General features: G+C 38.3%; 1 pseudogene; it reads right to left on the minus strand.

Annotated features, from left to right (window-relative positions):
• Positions 1-388: 388 nt before the first annotated feature.
• Positions 389-18,739, minus strand: part of LOC113882812 — a 39,746-nt pseudogene continuing 21,395 nt past the window's right edge.

Raw genomic sequence — 18,739 nt, forward strand, 5'->3', positions numbered from 1 at the left:
TCACTTTGAATACTAATTTTGAGCTGTTGAGATAAGAGTGATTGTGACTTAGAAGTATGTAAGTGAAAAATATTTACAAATCTTTTAGAAAAGATTTCTTACCTGTCTAAATTCAAGTTAAACTTAAATTATAAAACACTAGTTTAGTTTTTACTGTTTATGAATAAAAAAAGAGTAAACAGTTTTTACTATTTATGAGATTAGATAAAAAGCATTTAAGATCAGAAAGGCTTTTGTTTAAACTCAAGCGTCCTCTAATTTGTGTGATCCTGGAATGATTACCTCTGTGATTTAATTTTCTGATTTTTATTATTATTATTTTTTTCTCATTAAACTTTTTTTAATGGGTCTCAAATTCTGTGACAGATTTTTGTTCAAGTTATTTTCATTAAAAAGTACTGATTTTAAAAACTAATAACTTAAATTGCCACACACAAAACATATGGTCCACAAAAACATTCTCCTTTCCTTCTGAAGGTTTTAGGATGCATTGTTATCATTAACCAGTATTTTATTATTAAACTTAGATGGCCAATTGAGACAAACAGTTCTGAGACCATTCTTCCACCACTGATTAAGACTGGGGTGGCAGGTATTGGGGATAATATTCATTTAGCCTTCTGAGCTTTCTGGGCAGACTTGGTGACCTTGCCAGCTCCAGCTGCCTTCTTGTCCACTTCTTCGATGACACCCACAGCGACTGTCTGTCTCATGTCATGCACAGCAAAACGGCCCAGAGGAGGATAATCAGAGAAGCTCTCGACACACATGGGCTTGGCAGAAACCATATCAATGATGGCAGCGTCACCAGATTTCAAGAATTTAGGGCCATCTTCCAGCTTTTTCCCAGAACAACGATCAATCTTCTCCTTCAGCTCAGCAAACTTGCAAGCAATGTGAGCTGTGTGACAGTCCAGCACAGGTGCATATCCAACACTGATTTGGCCTGGATGGTTCAAAATAATCACCTGAACTGTGAAGCCAGCAGCTTCCATGGGTGGATCATTTTTGCTGTCACCAGCCACATTGCCACGACAGACATCTTTGACAGACACATTCTTGACATTGAAGCTCACATTGTCTCCAGGAAGGGCTCCACTCAATGCTTCATGGTTTGCATTTCTACAGACTTCACTTCAGTTGTTACACTGACTGGAGCAAAGGTGACCACCATGCCAGGTTTGAGAACACCAGTCTCCACATGACTCACAGGGACAATACCAATACCACCAATTTTATAGACATCCTCGAGAGGCAAATGCAAGGGTCTGTCAGTTGGGTGAGTTGGTGGCAGGATGCAATCCAGAGCTTCAAGCAGGGGGGTTCCACTGGCATTGCCGTCCTTACGGGGACTTTCCATCCCTTGAACCATGGCATGTTAGCACTTGGCTCCAGCATGTTGTCACCATTCCAGCCAGAAATTGGCACAGATGCTACTGTGTCTGGGTTGTAGCCAATTTTCTTAATGTAGGTGCTGACTTCCTTAACAATTTCCTCGTATCTCTTCTGGCTATAGGGTGGCTCAGTGGAATCCATTTTGTTAACGCCAACAATTAGTTGTTTCACTCCCAGGGTGTAAGCCAGAAGGGCATGCTCACGGGTCTGCCCGTTCTTGCAGATACCGGCTTCAAATTCACCAACACCGGCAGCAACAATCAGGACGGCACAGTCAGCCTGGGATGTGCCTGAAATCATATTTTTGATGAAGTCTCTGTGTCCTGGGGCATCAGTGATGGTAACATAGTACTTGCTGGTCTCAAATTTCCACAGGGAGATATCAATGGTGATACCACACTCACGTTCAGCTTTAAGTTTGTCCAAGACCCAGGCATATTTGAAGGAGCCCTTTCCCATCTTGGCAGCCTCCTTCTCGAACTTTTCAATTGTTCTCTTGTCGATCCCGCCACATTTGTAGATCAGATGGCCAGTCGTGGTAGACTTCCCTGAATCTACGTGCCCAATGACAACGATGCTGATGTAGATCTTTCCTTTTTCTTTTCCTTTCCGATTTTGGCTCAGGTTTAACAGTGGTTTTCACGACACCTGTGTCCTGGCGGTAAACCCATTGCGAAAAAGCTAATTTTCTGATTTTTAAAATGGATATAACATAACTCAGTCAGATTCAAATAAGGATTCATGTGGAGCACAACATAATCCATAAAACACTATACTGATGTAAGGTGTAATACTTATTATTGTTATGAAATTTGAAAAAGAACATATGAGTCTATTTGAATGCGATCCTCTAGTTGTATGAAAAGTTGAGTTGATTATTGTACCTCTAAATCCCATGGATGGAGGAGCCTGGTAAGCTGCAGTCCATGGGGTTCCTAAGAGTTGGACACGACTGAGTGATTTCACTTTCACTTTTCACTTTCATGCATTGGAGAAGGAAATGGAAACCCACTCCAGTGTTCTTGCCTAGAGAATTCCAGGAATTGGGGAGCCTGGTGGGCTGCCGTCTATGAGGTCTCACAGAGTCGGACACGACTGAAGCGACTTAGCAGCAGCAGCAGGGTTTTACCACTGTCAGTTTGTACAATCACTGGCTGATCAAGAAAAAATTATACATCAATTTCAATAATGCACATTATTATTAGCTTTCCAAACTAATCTGGAGCACAGAGGTCCCTCAGTGTTCAGAACTCATAAGATTTGTTGTTTATAACAGTGGTTCACAGATTTGGCTACACCTCAAAATCAGAGGAAGAAATGAAAAAAAAAAAAACAACAACAAACCTGGGCTCTATGATGAAATACTCTGATTCCATAAAAACCAAAACAAAACAAAATAAAAAACAGAAAACCGTTCCTAGTGATTCTGATTACTACCCAGGTTTGGACACCACTAGCGTATGCCAGTCTTTTGATAGTCGGGATGGGCTTCCCCAGCGGCTCAGTGGTGAAGATTCTGTGTGCAGTGCAGGAGCCACAGGTTCAGTCCCTGGTTCAGGAAGACCCTCTGGAGGAGGGCATGACAACCCACTCCAGCATTCGTGTCTGAAGAATTCATGGACAGTGGAGCCTGGTGGGCTACAGTCCATGGGGTCCCAAAAGAGCTGGACACACAATTTAGTGACCCCACAACAGTAACCACAGCTTGTCTTGAATAATGCAGTTGATGATGTTTACATAGAGAAAAGTCTGGATTGTTCACAGACCACAAGTAGTGGTTTGTACTTCAATTACTTGGAGAGGTAATAGCAAGATATTAATTATTTATAATACATGTTTAGAACACTTAGAACTTGGAAAAAACCATAGAAATTATCTTCTTCAACTTCTCTTTTTTTTCGCTCCCCCAAATGAAGAAACTTAGGCTGAAAGAAGTTAAAAGACCCTTCCGAAGGTGACTGTACTAGCCTCCTAGGACTAGAATTCCCAGATTTTGCATTTTTGCTCTATTCATGGTAATTCTACAGATACAACTGAAATTCACAAATAGTCAAATCCCTAATTTTACCAAGAATTCCATCTTCTGTCTTTTACTATAATTCTTAATAAGTGGCAAAATGTACTATAAATTAAACATAATTTAAATTATAGTCTAGAATCATTATAGTTAATTATATATAGTATAGGGGCTTCCCCAGTGGTTCAGCAATAAAGAATCTGCCTGCACTTCAGGAGAGGGGGCAGGAACTGCTGGTTTGACCCCTGGGTCAGGAAGATCTCCTGGAGAAAGAAATGGCAACCCACTCCAATATTCTTGTCTGAGAAATACCATGGACAAAGGAGCTTGGTGGGCTACAGTCCATGGGATCGCAAAAGAGTTGGACATGATTTAGTGACCAAACAGCAACATATATAGTATGTCTAGTAATTATACATCATATATTATTATAGTCATTAATTATAGACTCTAAGTAAAATTCCCCCCTATGAATAGTATATGGCGAGTGTGCTAAGTATCTTCAAAATGAGAAAAGTGAAGGAAAAACCACCTAAATCAATAAGAGTGTTTGTACCCTCATTGTTTTTATGTTGCTTTTTATGCTCTTGCTTATAACACCCAGCATGGGAATTACTGTAACGTTAACCTCCTCCAGCATCATCAATAGGACTGATTTAAACTAATGTGAACAAATTAGATATTAAAATGCATAATAAAAATCATATAGAGAAGCAAAAAAAATTTTCACCTTGTTAAATAATAAAGCATTTTTCTACTTGAGGTTTCACACATCTATGTATTAATAGGAAGAAATGGCTCTTATATTGGAAAGTAGGCTGGTTATGTTTCAGGAACTACACATTTCAGAAGATTCCATTTCTCCTAAATTCCTCTTTCATCTGTTTCTGAAGTAGCATAAGTGGTCTGTTTCTTTGCTATTCCTACTTAATGCTACATTTAAGGTATAGATTATGTCTAATTCATCTTTGAGTTTTTATTACCTACCTCATAACTGACTATCAAGAAATATCTGTCCAACTGAACTGGTAAGGGAAGAAAGCAAAAATCTTGAGAACCAGAGTTAAACAGCACTTTTTCCCCCACTTCAAAGCTATTTTTATTTTCAGCAGTATTCCAATGAAAACTTTTTTGTGCTAAAACTTACACAGAAATTGGTTTCTTTGCTTTTTTTAATTAGAGTAATTTTGATTTGACATTTGACAATGAAATATGTAATAATCAATAGATGATAATGTTTTGAGTTTTAAGGACTACAGATTAGATTGCTATTTGAAATAGGTGTATTAAAAACCAGACTGCTAAAATAGAAGTAATAATTAAAATAGAAAGTAAATAATTAAAAAAGAAAGTAAATAATTAAAATAGAAAGACTGATAAAATAGAAGCAAAAATCCTCTCTTTCAGCCACTGTCCCAGATAATGAGGATACAAAAAGAGTTTCAAGTCTGTATCCTCTCCAGGGGGAAAGTAGAATATGGACTTAAACACATACTAGCAGGTGGAAACTTTAGGAAGAAAAACAACGGAGTGAAGGGTTAGAGATGGGGGAAGGGTAGTGCATTCACACAGTGGTCACAAAGACTCTGAGGATGTATGTTTAAATCAGCTAACAATGTGATCACCAAGCATAAGTCATTGTGGAGGTAGTGTATGCAGTCAAGTTGTTGACCCCTTATTTTGTCAACAAAATACCGAATATTTTTAAAAGCAGAAGTTAATTTTTGAATACTACCATTACCAGCACACCATAATTCATCTCTTATGCTTCTTCCTATCATTAACTATTGCTCATGCAAAAGATAGTGCAGGTTTTTTCTAATTTTTATTACCAAAATTTGATACTAATTTTGCCTGTTTTCAAACTTTATGTAGCTGGAATTATCTGGTAGGTATCTTTTAAGGTTGATATCTTCTCAACAAGTTTGTGGGATTCAGTATATACTGTTTCCTTTAGGAATAGTGTGTTCATATTCCTTAAGGTATTGTTTTTAAGGTATTATTAAAGTATTATTAAGGTATTATTAATTTTACCTTATTAATAAGGTATTAATAATACCTTATTAAGGTATTTTCATTTTGCTGGATGTTTGGGTGTTGCTGGTTTCAGTTATTCTGAATAATGCTTTTGTGAATATGCTTGTATGTATCTTTCAGGGTACATATTATGCATTTCTGTTCGGTGTGTCCACTTGGGGTAGAATTGCTTTCCAAAGTGGTTTTTACAATTTAGTCCCAGCAGCATTAAATCAGAGTTCCCATTGCTCTATACCTACACTAATGCTCTACCACTGTGTTGCTTGTAAAACTATCTGTGTTTGTAATTGGTGTTTCCTTGATGATTATTCATGTTGTATTCCTTTTCATTTCTTTATTTGCCAGTGTGATATCCACTTTTGTGAATGATCTGTTTGAATCTTTTGCCTCTGTTTTAGAGTTGAGTTATTTATATTTTTCTTCCTGATTTATAGTTCTTTATATGCACGAGACACATGTATTTAAGATATCTTTCCCACACTTCTACTTGCACATTCACTCACTTGGTTCTTGGCCTTTTGGCTAAAATCAAGTATAGTATGGGGGCTTCCCAGGTGGCACAGTTGAGTTCAGTTGCTCAGTCGTGTCCAACTCTTTGTGATCCCGTGCATGGACTACAGCATGCCAGGCTTCCCTGTCCATTATCAACTCCCGGAGTTCACTCAAACTCATGTCCATTGAGCCGGTGATGCCATCCCAGGTGGCACAGTGGTAAAGAATCTGCCTACCAATGCAGGAGATGCAAGAGATGTGGGTTTTATCCCTGGAGTAGGAAATGGGAACTCGCTCCAGTATTCTTGCCTGAATAACTCCGTGGACAGAGGAGCCTGGTGGCCTACAGTTCAGGGATCGCAAAGAGCTGGACACAACTGAGCAACTACACGCACACACACACAGCACAGAAGGATGTCCTTGGATGAACAGAAGTTTTTAATTTTAATGAACTCCAGTGCTTTCCTTTGAGAAGTCTTTGAAAAAGTCTTTTAAAAATCTTCATCTGTACCAAAGTCTTGAAATTATCTTTGGATATTTTTATTTAGAAATAGTTTTCTCTTTCAAATTTAGGCTGTAATGCACCATTAATTGATTTGTGTATGTGAAATGAAGAAAGAAAAACAATGGTTTTGTTTCTCCATTTAAAGTGAAAGATATTTTAGACCTCATTTGTATTTATTTACAAGTTTTCCCATCTCACAGATAAGGAAATTGAGGCCCAGTTTGGACAAAGACTGTTCAGATCCCCTAGATTTTTGATGACTTGCAACTAGAACCTGGTTTCTTAGTCCCCAGCCCAATGATTTTTCCGTAATACCAAGCTCTCCTTTATCAGTTTTTGCACAGGAAATCTCTTGAAGGGGGATAAGGCTCTGCAATTTTGGCCTGAGAGGATGGATGAAAAATGAGAAGGACAAGGTTATTCCTTTGCAGAGACAATGAAGAGAAATTATATTCGACAATATTAATGAGATCTTGACGTAGTTCTTGTTCACTGAAGTGTCTATAAAAACATATTTTAATAACTTTACCTGTCGGCTTTTAGTCTCAGAACAATCTACTAAGAAAAAGAGGGTAAGGAATTATCTTGAAATTGCTTTTTCACAGCGAAGCATGCTGTTTTACCTTACCCTGTACATCTATTTCATGGCTATAATAGCTTTCAGAAGTTCAATAAATTGTTGAAAAACACCTGTTAACTACAATGTCTTTTTTTTTTAACGCTTGAAGTATAATTCAGCTGAGGTTTCCTTTATCTGTTACTGACTCCTATGGTTCTTTTCTAGTGAGATAAATGAGTGAGACAAGTGTATGTGTATCCTAAAAAATTATATACCTTGGTCATTTTGATTATATATCTTGAGAAAGGTATTTAACATTCTCTGTGAATCACTGGAACTCAGCTTTTTGTTGGCCATAATCTATTGCACTCTTTTTGAGTATGTCTGCATGGCATGTGGTCATAATTTCTCTTTGACATTTCACACTTTTTTCAGCCTAAAACCAAATTTAAGAAAATTCCATAAGAGATAAATACAAAAATGAGATTATATTTTAAGTATACCAGTGTCTGTTAATTGTACTACTGGAGCAGAGATAAGGGCCATGTTTCTTGTTAATTATTTTGATTTGGGATATTAAATAATGAACTTGGAAGGAAAACAATGTAATTGTGATGATGGGAATCACAGTATAATTATAATATAATTCTATCCTATCCTCCACTTTCTATGTACATTGGGTTGAATGAGCAGAGGCTAATTGAGAGAGAGAAATCTTTGTGGTAAAGGTTAAAGTAAATAAAGGAATTTGGAAGAGCTTTTATCTGAATATGTATCAAAAGCAGAAGATATTACCTTGATGTGACCAAGGTCTTGTGACTTCAGAAACCTGATGCATGTGTGGTTTTTCTTAACTCTTGAAGGTAGTTTCATGGAGTCATAGATCAGGAAGAGACTTGCAAAGCATCTCCTCCACCACGCTCCTGCATCACTCATTGTCTCCAGAGGAATTGTATTGAAAATCTCTCAGAAGACATGATCTACTTATTACAAAGGTAGAACTTTCCAAATGTGGTTCTTAGTAGCTTTTTTTTTTTCTTATGTCTTGTCACTCAACACGTGGGCAGGTTTTTTTGTGTCTAGCATCTGTTATTCAAGCCTTCCTCTCTTTTTAACCTTCAGTTCAGTTCAGTCGCTCAATCGTGTCTGACGCTTTGTGACCCCATGGACCGCAGCACGCCAGGCCTCCCTGTCGATCACCAACTCCCAGAGTCCACCCAAACCCATGTCCATTGAGTTGGTGATGCCATCCAACCATCTCATCCTCTGTCGTCCCCTTCTCCTCCTGCCCTCAATCTTTCCCAGCATCAGGGTCTTTTCAAATGAGTCAGCTCTTCACATCAGGTGGCCAAAGTATTGGAGTTTCAGCTTCTACATCAGTCCTACCAATGAACACCCAGGACTGACCTCCTTTAGGATGGACTGGTTGGATCTCCTTGCAGTCCGAGGGACTCTCAAGAGTCTTTGCCAACACCACAGTTCAAAAGCATCAATTCTTCAGCACTCAGCTTTGTTTATAGTACAACTCTCACATCCATACATAACTACTAGAAAAACTATAGCTTTGACTAGATGGACTTTTGTTGGCAAAGTAAAGTCTCTGCTTTTTAATATGCTGTCTAGGTTTAACCTTCAGGGAAAATGTAAAACAGTTTGATATCCTTTTCTAAATTCACAGAGTTACCACTGACCTTATGTTTTCTTAAATCCCTACAGAATCTGTAGTTCACTGACCCTCATGAATAGTTTTGTCCCTTAGGACTTGGGGATTTGGAGGAAGGCAGGTTGCTGGCTTGAGTGATTAGAAATAAATCCATGCACATAATATTTGGATGCTCAGTGGAATTCAGAGACGTTTATAAAGTTCTGTTGACACAGATTGTGGCTTTTACAACCAGAGTGTAACTTGAAGATATATTACACCCATAGCAAATTTGGAGATGTAGCCCCCTAAATATAAGTCACATATAATGCATCTAAGGAACTTAACCTATGCCTTATGGCATGTGGTGATATATATGAGTGTTACATCTTCAGGAACTAGGATTGTTAAGGTTATACAACTAAAGGGTGTAAAATTTCTCTGCAGAGTAGCTAAGAGGTGATGTTATTCGTAGTAGAGTTTTCAGCATGTGGACCATGATCCACTATTGAATTATGTCTCATCTTGTCTCTAATTATTTCTTGGCCTACTGATGGAACAGACAATGTGTATTATACTTATTTTTGATGAAAAAGAGACTCAACATTCTCAGACTTGCTGTTTGCTTCCACAGAACTCTGTTATAATAGAATATAACCTCAACTTGCCATGCATCACTCACCTGAACCCATTTTAAATGACACCAATAAATCCTAATTATTTAAGTGTATATAAAGATTTTCTGAGGTGTGAAATGCTGGATTAACAAGCATATATATGGCTTGTATAATCTCCATCAGATTACAGATGGTTTGAGAGGTGAAAAATTTTAGGTTAAGGAGTATTATTTTTCTGCATTTTTGGAAGTCTAGACAGTTTCTATTTGAGTTGTTTACCAAACCAAGAGTACTGCAAACTGCTATTTATTATGTTATATTGTTAAGAGAAAGCTAAAAAAGCCAAAGTTATTCAAGATACTGTGTGACAGATTTTGAAGATAGGAAACAAGTAGTGTACTGTGACAAAAATCAGATCTTAGAAGACAACCAGCATGGTGAGACTAATGATGTTCTCCACTTTTCATTGAGAAAGCTCATTTGCTCCGTGGAAGAGCATCTTTATATTATATCCTTAAATGACATGCGTGTGTAGAAATAAAGCAGAAGAAAATGTTCTTTGAAAAATGAGTCATAATGGCAGCAAGTAATATTTGAATTTTGCTTTAATGCTTACCAGATAAATGTCATTCTAGGGCTGTATTCATTGGTAATTATCTGGTAGTTATGTTTGAGTATTCTTACTAATTAGGAACTGGATAAATAAAGTGAGAAAGATATCTATATTCTACATATGCCTGTGCCTACATATTAGATGACATCATATAAATGGTAAGGTTTCTCAGATATAGCAGGTACTATGGTTGTCTCATTTGATCATAACGAGTTCAGAGAACACCTCTTTGGGGCTTCCCAGGGGGTGCTAGTGGTAAAGAACCTGCCTGCCAATGCAGGAGATGTTAAGGCATGCAGGATGGCTCCCTGCGTCAGGAAGGTCCCCTGGTGAAGGGCATGGCAACCCACTCCAGTATTCTTGCCTGGAGAATCCCATGGAGAGAGGAGCCTGGCGGGCTACGGGGTCCACATAGTTGGACACGACTGAAGCAACTGAGCATGCACGCATGAAAGAAGAAAGGAAGACAAGTATATATTTATAGAGTGTGTTATATTAACCTTCTTATTTGCTATTTCTGGGTCTCTCAATTTCTTCTCTTGACTTTGAGTTACCATCTGGTGTCGTTTTCTTATTCCAATATGGCTTTGTTTTTATAAAGCTCTTCTGTGCTGCTATTGTCAAATACATTACATTTCTATATGTTATTGGCCCAACAGTACAATTATATACATATTGTCTTATGCAACTGCATTTAAATCAGTTAAGAAAAAAAACATGCAGTTAAACTATCTTATAATTATCAACAGAATTGCTTTTACTAGCACTTTGTTTTTTTTGTGTGTGAAGATTCAAATTATTGTCTAATAATCTTGCTTTTAGTCTAAACAATTTCCCTTAGTATTTCTTGTAAAGTAGGTCTGCTAGTAACAGATTCTCAGTTTTTGTCTATGTACAAATATTTCTTTCTCCTTTTCTTCTGATACTCGCATTATGCATATGTTGGTATGGTTAATGGTGTCCCATCTTTCTCTGAGATTCTATTCCTTTTTCTTCTTTCTTTTTGCCCTATGTTTTACAGATTGCAAAGTCTCTATCAATCTATCTTCAGATGTGCTGATTCTTCTACCAGCTCAGATCTGTTGAGCCCCACTAGTTAAATTTTCATTTCTGGTTATTATTCTTTTCAACTCCAAAATGTCTATATTTTTGGATTTATAATTTCTGTCTCTTTGTTGGTACCATATTTGATGAGACATAGTCATCATATGTTTCTTTAATTCTTTAAGAATGATTTTCTTTAGATCTTTGAACATGTTTATAATAGTTACCTTGAAGTCTTTGCTAACTCCAACATCTGGGTCCCCTCAAGGACAATTTCTATTCCCCCCTGTCTGCCTTGTGTATGGGTTTCTGTTTCTTTGAATAGCTCATATATTCCCTACATACATTGTGGCAACTCTGGATACTGACCCTTTGAGCCAACAGACTTGCTATTGTTCGCTTCATTTGTTTACTGCTTTGGTTGAACTAGTTCAGTGAGATCTATGTCCCGTGAAATGTGCAACTGCTGATATCTCCTGAGAGGGCACAATTTTGATTATCCGGGGTGATCCGGTTTAGCTAAGTTCTCTTTGACTTTCTCTATTCACATCATAGTCTCCTGTAGCTTCCAGTAATTGCTAGCTGATTGCTATATTGTTTTTGATAAACCATGGGTTGTTGATTGTTCCACATTCTGATTCAATTAAAGTTAAGTTCCTCAACATAGACAGGCTGTTGCCAGTCTTTTTGTTGAGGCTTTTTGTCACCTCTCATGGGCAGAACCTGTATCCTATGGAGCAGGAACTGGTTGAGGAATGGAGAACTCACTCTTCACTTGCTGCCCTACCTAGATCCTATGGAGACACGACTCTGTTTTTGTGTGTGGGTGGGGAAGAGGCAAGTATAGGTGACACTGTCTGACTGTGGCTAATACCCAGTTTTGAGCTTCTCTGATAGCTCCATTGGTAAAGAATCTGCCTGCAATGCAGGAGACCCAGATTTGATTTCTGGGTCAGGAAGATCCCGTGGAGAAGGGAATGGCTACCCACTCCAGTATTCTTGCCTAGGAATTCCCATGGACAGAGGAGCCAGGCAGGCTACAGTCCATGGAGTTGCAAAGAGTTAACATGACTGAGCAACTAAACAACAACACAAGAAAACAGAGGCTCAGAGAGGTAACATGACTCGCCCAAGCAGAAAAGTGGCTAATGGCAAGATCAGTAAATCATTTTTTTTTGACTCTTAGGTGCTTTTTTTTTTTTTTTTTTAACATTTTAAACAATATACTTGAAACAAATTTCATCAAGGAAAAGCTAAACAAGTTTCATTGAATCATTTTTTTTTTCAATACAATTGGCATGGAGTTAAAATAGTGACTTTTGGGCTTTAAATATGTGCTCTATGAAAACCTATCTTTGTACACAATAAGAATATGAAGATGATTTCTCTTTCCTCGAAATTGTAGGTTGTCTGGGATACAAACACAAGGGCTGCCATGTCGCCCAAAACGCACACTGAAGCATGCCAAGGCAGGCTCCCCCAGCTTTCGGGGTCTCTATGGGCCTCATTAATTTGATGTGCTTTGCTTCTATGACAATAGAACACTTGCCTAGTCAATTACTTGCACCTGCATTTTGCAGCTTGTCACATTCCTCCTCTCCTTTAGGATCTGGAAATAACTGGGAAAGAAAAGCTTTGTTAAAAGGAGACACCTCCAGATTTGTTTTTCTCTTGCACCCTACAAAAGGATGTACATTTGCCTTAAATAAGCAAACATTCATTTAACATTTAGAAATTATTTTAAATTGCGATATATGGAAACATCTAAGCCTTCGGAATAGGCAAACTCTGTGGTATAATTTCACTTGTCTCTTCCTTTGCTTTTAAATAGAGTTTTTTGTTTGTTTGTACATGTAAAGATAAACCAGTGTAGTCTCTCTATGCTTGCAAGCATTAGACCAGTAAATACTGCCAACTACAATATTTGATAATAACTATTGTTGGAATAGTTTTATTCCAGAATGACATTGTCATTAGTGTATTTCTTTTTGTTGTTTGTTTAGTAACATTGGACTCTTTTGTGACCCCATGGACTGTAGCCCCCAGGCTCCTCAGTCCATGGGATTCTCCAGGCAAGAATACCGGAGTGGGTTGCCATGCCCTCCTCCAGGGGATCTCCCTGACCCAGGGATTGAACCCCTGTCTTACTTTTTCTCTTGTTCACACATGCCCCCTCTTCTCACTTTTGTCACCACAGAGTAAATGTAGCCTTGTATTGAGTGGCCTATAAATGGAATCATATGGCTGTGTCCATTTCTATTTAGTTTTGTTCACTCAACATTATGTCCAGTAAGTTTTACCATGTGCTACACTTTGAAGTGGGCTTCCCAGGTTGCGCTAGTGGTAAAGAATCTGCCTGCCAGTGCAGGAGACATAAGAGACACAGGTTCAATTCCTGGGTCAGGAAGATCCCCTGGAGGGGGAATCCCCTGGAGTGGACAAACCACTTCAATATTCATGCATAGAGAATCCCATGGATGGAGTAGCCTGGTGGGCTACAGTCCTGTTCAATTCAGTTGCTCAGTTGTGTCTGACTCTTTGTGACCCCATGGACTGCAACATGCCAGGCTTCCCTGTCCTTCACCAACTCCTGGAGCTTGTGCAAACTCATGTCCATTGAGTCGGTGATGCCATCCAACCATCTAATCCTCTGTCGTCTCCTTCTCCTCCCACCTTCAGTCATTCCCAGCATCAGGGTCTTTTCCAAGGAGTCAGTTCTTTGCATCAGGTGGCCAAAGTATTGGAGCTTCAGCTTCAGCATCAGTCCTTCCAATGAATATTCAGGACTGATTTCCTTTACGATTGACTGGTTTGATCTCCATGCAGTCCAAGAGACTCTCAAGAGTCTTCTCCTAACACCATGGTTCAAAAGCATCAATTCATTGGCACTCAGTTTTGTTTATAGTCCAACTCTCACATCCATACATGACTACTGGAAAAACCATAGCTTTGACTGGTTGGACCTTTTTTGGCAAAATAATGTCTCTGCTTTTTAATATGCTGTCTAGGTTGGTCATAGCTTTTCTTCCAAGGAGCAAGCCTCTTTTAATTTCATGGCTGCAGTCACCATCTGCAGTGATTTTGGAGCCCTCCAAAAATAAAGTTTCTCACTGTTTCCATTGTTTCTCCATCTATTTGCCATGAAGTGATGGGACCGGATGCCATGATCTTAGTTTTCTGAATGTTGAGTTTTTTTTAAATATAAATTTATTTATTTTAATTGGAGGCTAATTACAATATTTGAATATTGAGTTTTAAGCCAACTTTTTAACTCTCTTCTTTCACTTTCATCGAGGCTCTAGTTCTTCTTTGTTTTCTGCCATAAGGGTAGTGTCATCTGCATTTCTGAGGTTATTGGTATTTCTTCCGGCAATCTTGATTCCAGCTTGTACTTTATCCAGCCCGGCATTTTGCATGATGTACTCTGCATTTAAGTTAAGTAAGCAGGGTCACAATATACAGCTTTGACATACTCCTTTCCCAATTTGGAGCTAGTCCATTGTTCCATGTCCAGTTCTAACTGCTGTTTCTTGACCTGCATACAGATTTCTCAGGAGGCAGGTCAGGTGGTCTGGTATTCCCATCTCTTGAAGAATTTTCCACAGTTGGTTGTGATCCACAGAGTCAAAGGCTTTGGTGTAGTCAAAAAAGCAGAAATAGATGTTTTTTCTGGAACTCTCATGCTTTTTTGATGATCCAACGGATGTTGGCAATTTAATCTCTGATTCCTCTGTCTTTTCTAAATCCAACTTGAACATCTGGAAGTTCTCGATTCACATACTGTTGAAGCCTATCTTGGAGAATTTTGAGCATTACTTTGCTAGTGTGTGAGATGAGTGCAATTGTGTGATAGTTTGAACATTCTTTGGCATTGCCTTTCTTTGGGATTGGAATGAAAACTGACCTTTTCCAGTCCTGTGGCCACTGCTGAGTTTTCCAAATTTGCTGGCATATTGAGTGCAGCACTTTCACAGCATCATTTTTTTTAAATTTTATTTTATTTTTAAACTTTACATAATTGTATTAGTTTTGCCAAATATCAAAATGAATCCGCCACAGGTATACATTTGTTCCCCATCCTGAACCCTCCTCCCTCCTCCCTCCCCATACCATCCCTCTGGGTCGTCCCAGTGCACTAGCCCCAAGCATCCGGTATCGTGTATCGAACCTGGACTGGCAACTCGTTTCTTACATGATATTTTACATGTTTCAATGTCATTCTCCCAAATCTTCCCACCCTCTCCCTCTCTCACAGAGTCCACTAGACTGTTCTATACATCAGTGTCTCTTTTGCTGTCTCGTACACCGGGTTATTGTGGATTTGAAATAGCTCCACTGGAATTCCATCACCTCCACTAGCTTTGTTTGTAGTGATGCTTCCTAAGGCCCACTTGACTTTGCATTCTAGGATGTCTGGCTCTAGGTGGATGAGCACACTATTGTGGTTATCTGGGTCATGAAGGTCTTTTTTGTATAGTTCTTCTGTGTATTCTTGCCACTTCTTCTTAATATCATCTGCTTCTGTTAGGTCCATACCTTTTCTGTCCTTTATTGTGCCCATCTTTGCATGAAATGTTCCCTTGGTATCCCTAATTTTCTTGAGGAGATCTCTAGTCTTTCCCATTCTGTTGTTTTCCTCTATTTCTTTGCACTGATTGCTGAGGAAGGCTATAGTCCATAGGGTCACAAAGAGTTGGACACATCTGAGCAACTTAGCAAGCACATTTTGAGGTAGTTCATTCTTTTAAATTGCTAAGTAGTGTTCAAGGTAAGAATAAGTCACAGATTATTTCTTCTTTTTACTCTTGATGGACAGAACGGTTATCCCCACTTCTTGCTATTATTAAAGTGGTTGTGACAATCTTGAACATAACTTGTGGACATGGGCACTCATCTCCCGTGGATGTATACAAAGTAGTGAAATTGTTGGCTCATAGCCTAGGCATTTATTAAGTTTAAGGAGATACTGCCAAATAGAATTCAAAATTGATTTTACCAATATAAATCCCACTATCAATGTAAGAATATTTTATGTGTTCCATATTCCCATAATCACTTGGCCTCCTACTAGGTGGTATTGTTTTTTTAAAATGCATTTTTCAAATGTTCCTTTCTAGTGTATATAAATATAACTTACTTTTTAAAAAGCTTTATTGAAATATAATTCACCTACCATGTAATTCACCCATTTAAAATGTACTGTTCTGTGACTTTTAGTGTATTGAGAGTTGTCCAACTATCTCCATAATCAGTTTTAGAATATTTTCATCACCTTAAAGGAAACTCCATACCCTTTAGCCATCAGCTCCTAGTCCCCCATTCTCCCTCTTCATCCACCTGCAGCCCTAGAAATCAATAATCTACTTTCCATCTTTGTGGATTTACCTATTATGAGTATTTATTATAGATGAAATTTTAGACTATGTGATCTTTATAATTGGCTTTAGCATATTTTCAAGGTTCATGTATGTTACAGCATGTGTTAATACTTCATTCTTTTATTGACAAATAATCTTCCATTTAATGAATATACCACATTTTACTTATTGATTCATTCATTTGATAACCATTGGATTTCTACTCACTTTTTGGAGTCTGTTTCACTCGAGTTTCTTGGATTTCTTAGTTCTCTGATGTGTTTTAGCAAGCCATGATTTTGTAGCTCTCATAACTTGTTTTGGGCTTCCCTGGTGACTCCGGTGGTAAAGAATCTGCCAGCAATGCAGAAGACCCAGGTTCAATCTCTGGGTCAGGAGATTGACCCATTGAAGGAAATGGCAACCCACTCCAGTATTCTTGCCTGGGAAATTCTTTGGACAGCAGAGCCTGGAGGGCTACAGTCCATGGGGTCACACAGAGTTGGACACAATACTTCCCAGTCAGATACAACCAACACTTTCACTTTTTCATTTAACAAAGTATTACCTGTGTTTAGATAGGTTTTATTCATTGTTTTTAAGTGCATATTTAATGAAATTATATTATTTTTATCTAACAAGGTTTTGCCAGTAAAAACTTTACAGTATCTATACTTTTTAGACATACAGAGAGTTGGTATTCTTGTTTCTTTCTCCAAAGCACCTTATTTGCTCTTGTCCCTGGGCCTTTGCATATGTCGTTCTCTCTATCTTGAAGACTTTTTGCCTCCCTCTTCCTGCTCTCACTTGCCTGAGTACTTCCTCCTACTCATCCTCAGGATTTGTCTTAGATGTTACTTTTCCAGGAAGCCCTTCTTGCCGCTCCGGGTCATGGTAGGTGCCTCCAGTCCCTTTAACACACTCCAGTACTACTCCAGGGTTTCCATGTTTCCCTTATCAAAACCCTCGTTAATCTCTTATGTGTAATGCATTTTGGTTTAGTTCTTTGTCTCCACCACTAACATGGATGCTTGGAATGGTAGATGTTTTGCCTCATCTTATGACACATCCCTAGATGCTGGTCCAGAGCCTAGTATGAGAAAGTTAATAAACATTTGTTAAATAAATAAATGAAAGAATTGCCAGTCTCTCAATTTGTTCTCACCAAAATTATCAATAAGGGCACTTTGATTTGTTGATTTCAAAGGACAGCTGTTTGTTGGTAAATGGAATATTTAATAGTGTTTTCCTTTTGGGCTAAGTGTTATCCATTTCAATGCTGTCAGCTGTCAAAGATGGAGATCAGCAAAGAGCTAAACATCTAAGCCACTATTCACTCCTTGACTCCCTTGATGCATGAAGATGTATTCCATAAAGACGGCTATTGATTTCCACCACTGGACTGCCAGGAAAGCCAGCAATAATTGCTTTAGGAATTTTGTCCATGAATATTTCCTGTTAATTTCCCAGGAGCAAGACCAGCTGCTCCTCTTCTCTCAACAAAGAATTAGAGAGCTGGGAATTAACATACTCATAATTTTTTTCTTTAGCAAGTCATTATTCATTTCAGTTGAGATAATGAAGAATAAGAAGCAAAACACAAAAGTAAAGCTTTTAAAAGATTTAAAAACTTACATATTTAAATAAAAAACAGACAAAGGTAAAAAAAATGTTAGCTGTATAGAAACACTACTATTCCTATTTTTAAATATTTAATATCTTTTCAGGGTTTGGTTGCTTATCATTTTTCTTTTTTAAATTTTGAAATGTGTATTTATTTACACACATTTACATACAAAGTTATCACTCCTTACCTAGAATTCCTGTTCTCATCAGTTAGCACAGTAGACAACAGTTGTGTCTTACTTGTGAAAGTGAAAGTCGCTCAGTTGTGTCTGACTCTTTGAGACCCCATGGACTATACAGTCCATGGAATTCTCCAGGCCCAAATACTGGAGTGGGTAGCCTTTCCCTTCTCCAATGGATCTTCCCAACCCAGGGATTGAACCCAAGTCTCTCACATTGCAGGTGGATTCTTTACCAGCTGAGCCACAAGGGAAGCCCTTCTTACTTGTATGTCTCCCCAACTGGACTCTGAGCTCCTAAGGATGGGGACTAGGATTTATTCATCACTGAAGCCCAGGACCCAGGCTAAGGTAAGGCAGAGTGGGGATTTGATATACTTGTTATTTTTCTTAATCAGTGGGTATAGGAAGAATCCTTATTACTCCCCCAAATCTTCCCTGTCTTTCACTCTGGCCCCCCACCCCATTTCCCACAAGTATGTAAAGGTTGAATAAGAAACATTAACGTTGAGATGGATCAGACATTTGGAAAACTGTACCAAGAATCCACATTGTCCAAGGTAATGTATAGGTGGTGCACGTGCTTTTCTTATTAGACCCTATAAGAAGAGCACTTCACTGCTGTTACTTGACCATTCCAGGAGTATGTTTCAGGC

Source organism: Bos indicus x Bos taurus, chromosome 24, assembly GCF_003369695.1.
Source record: "Bos indicus x Bos taurus breed Angus x Brahman F1 hybrid chromosome 24, Bos_hybrid_MaternalHap_v2.0, whole genome shotgun sequence".
Taxonomy (NCBI): Eukaryota; Metazoa; Chordata; class Mammalia; order Artiodactyla; family Bovidae; genus Bos; species Bos indicus x Bos taurus.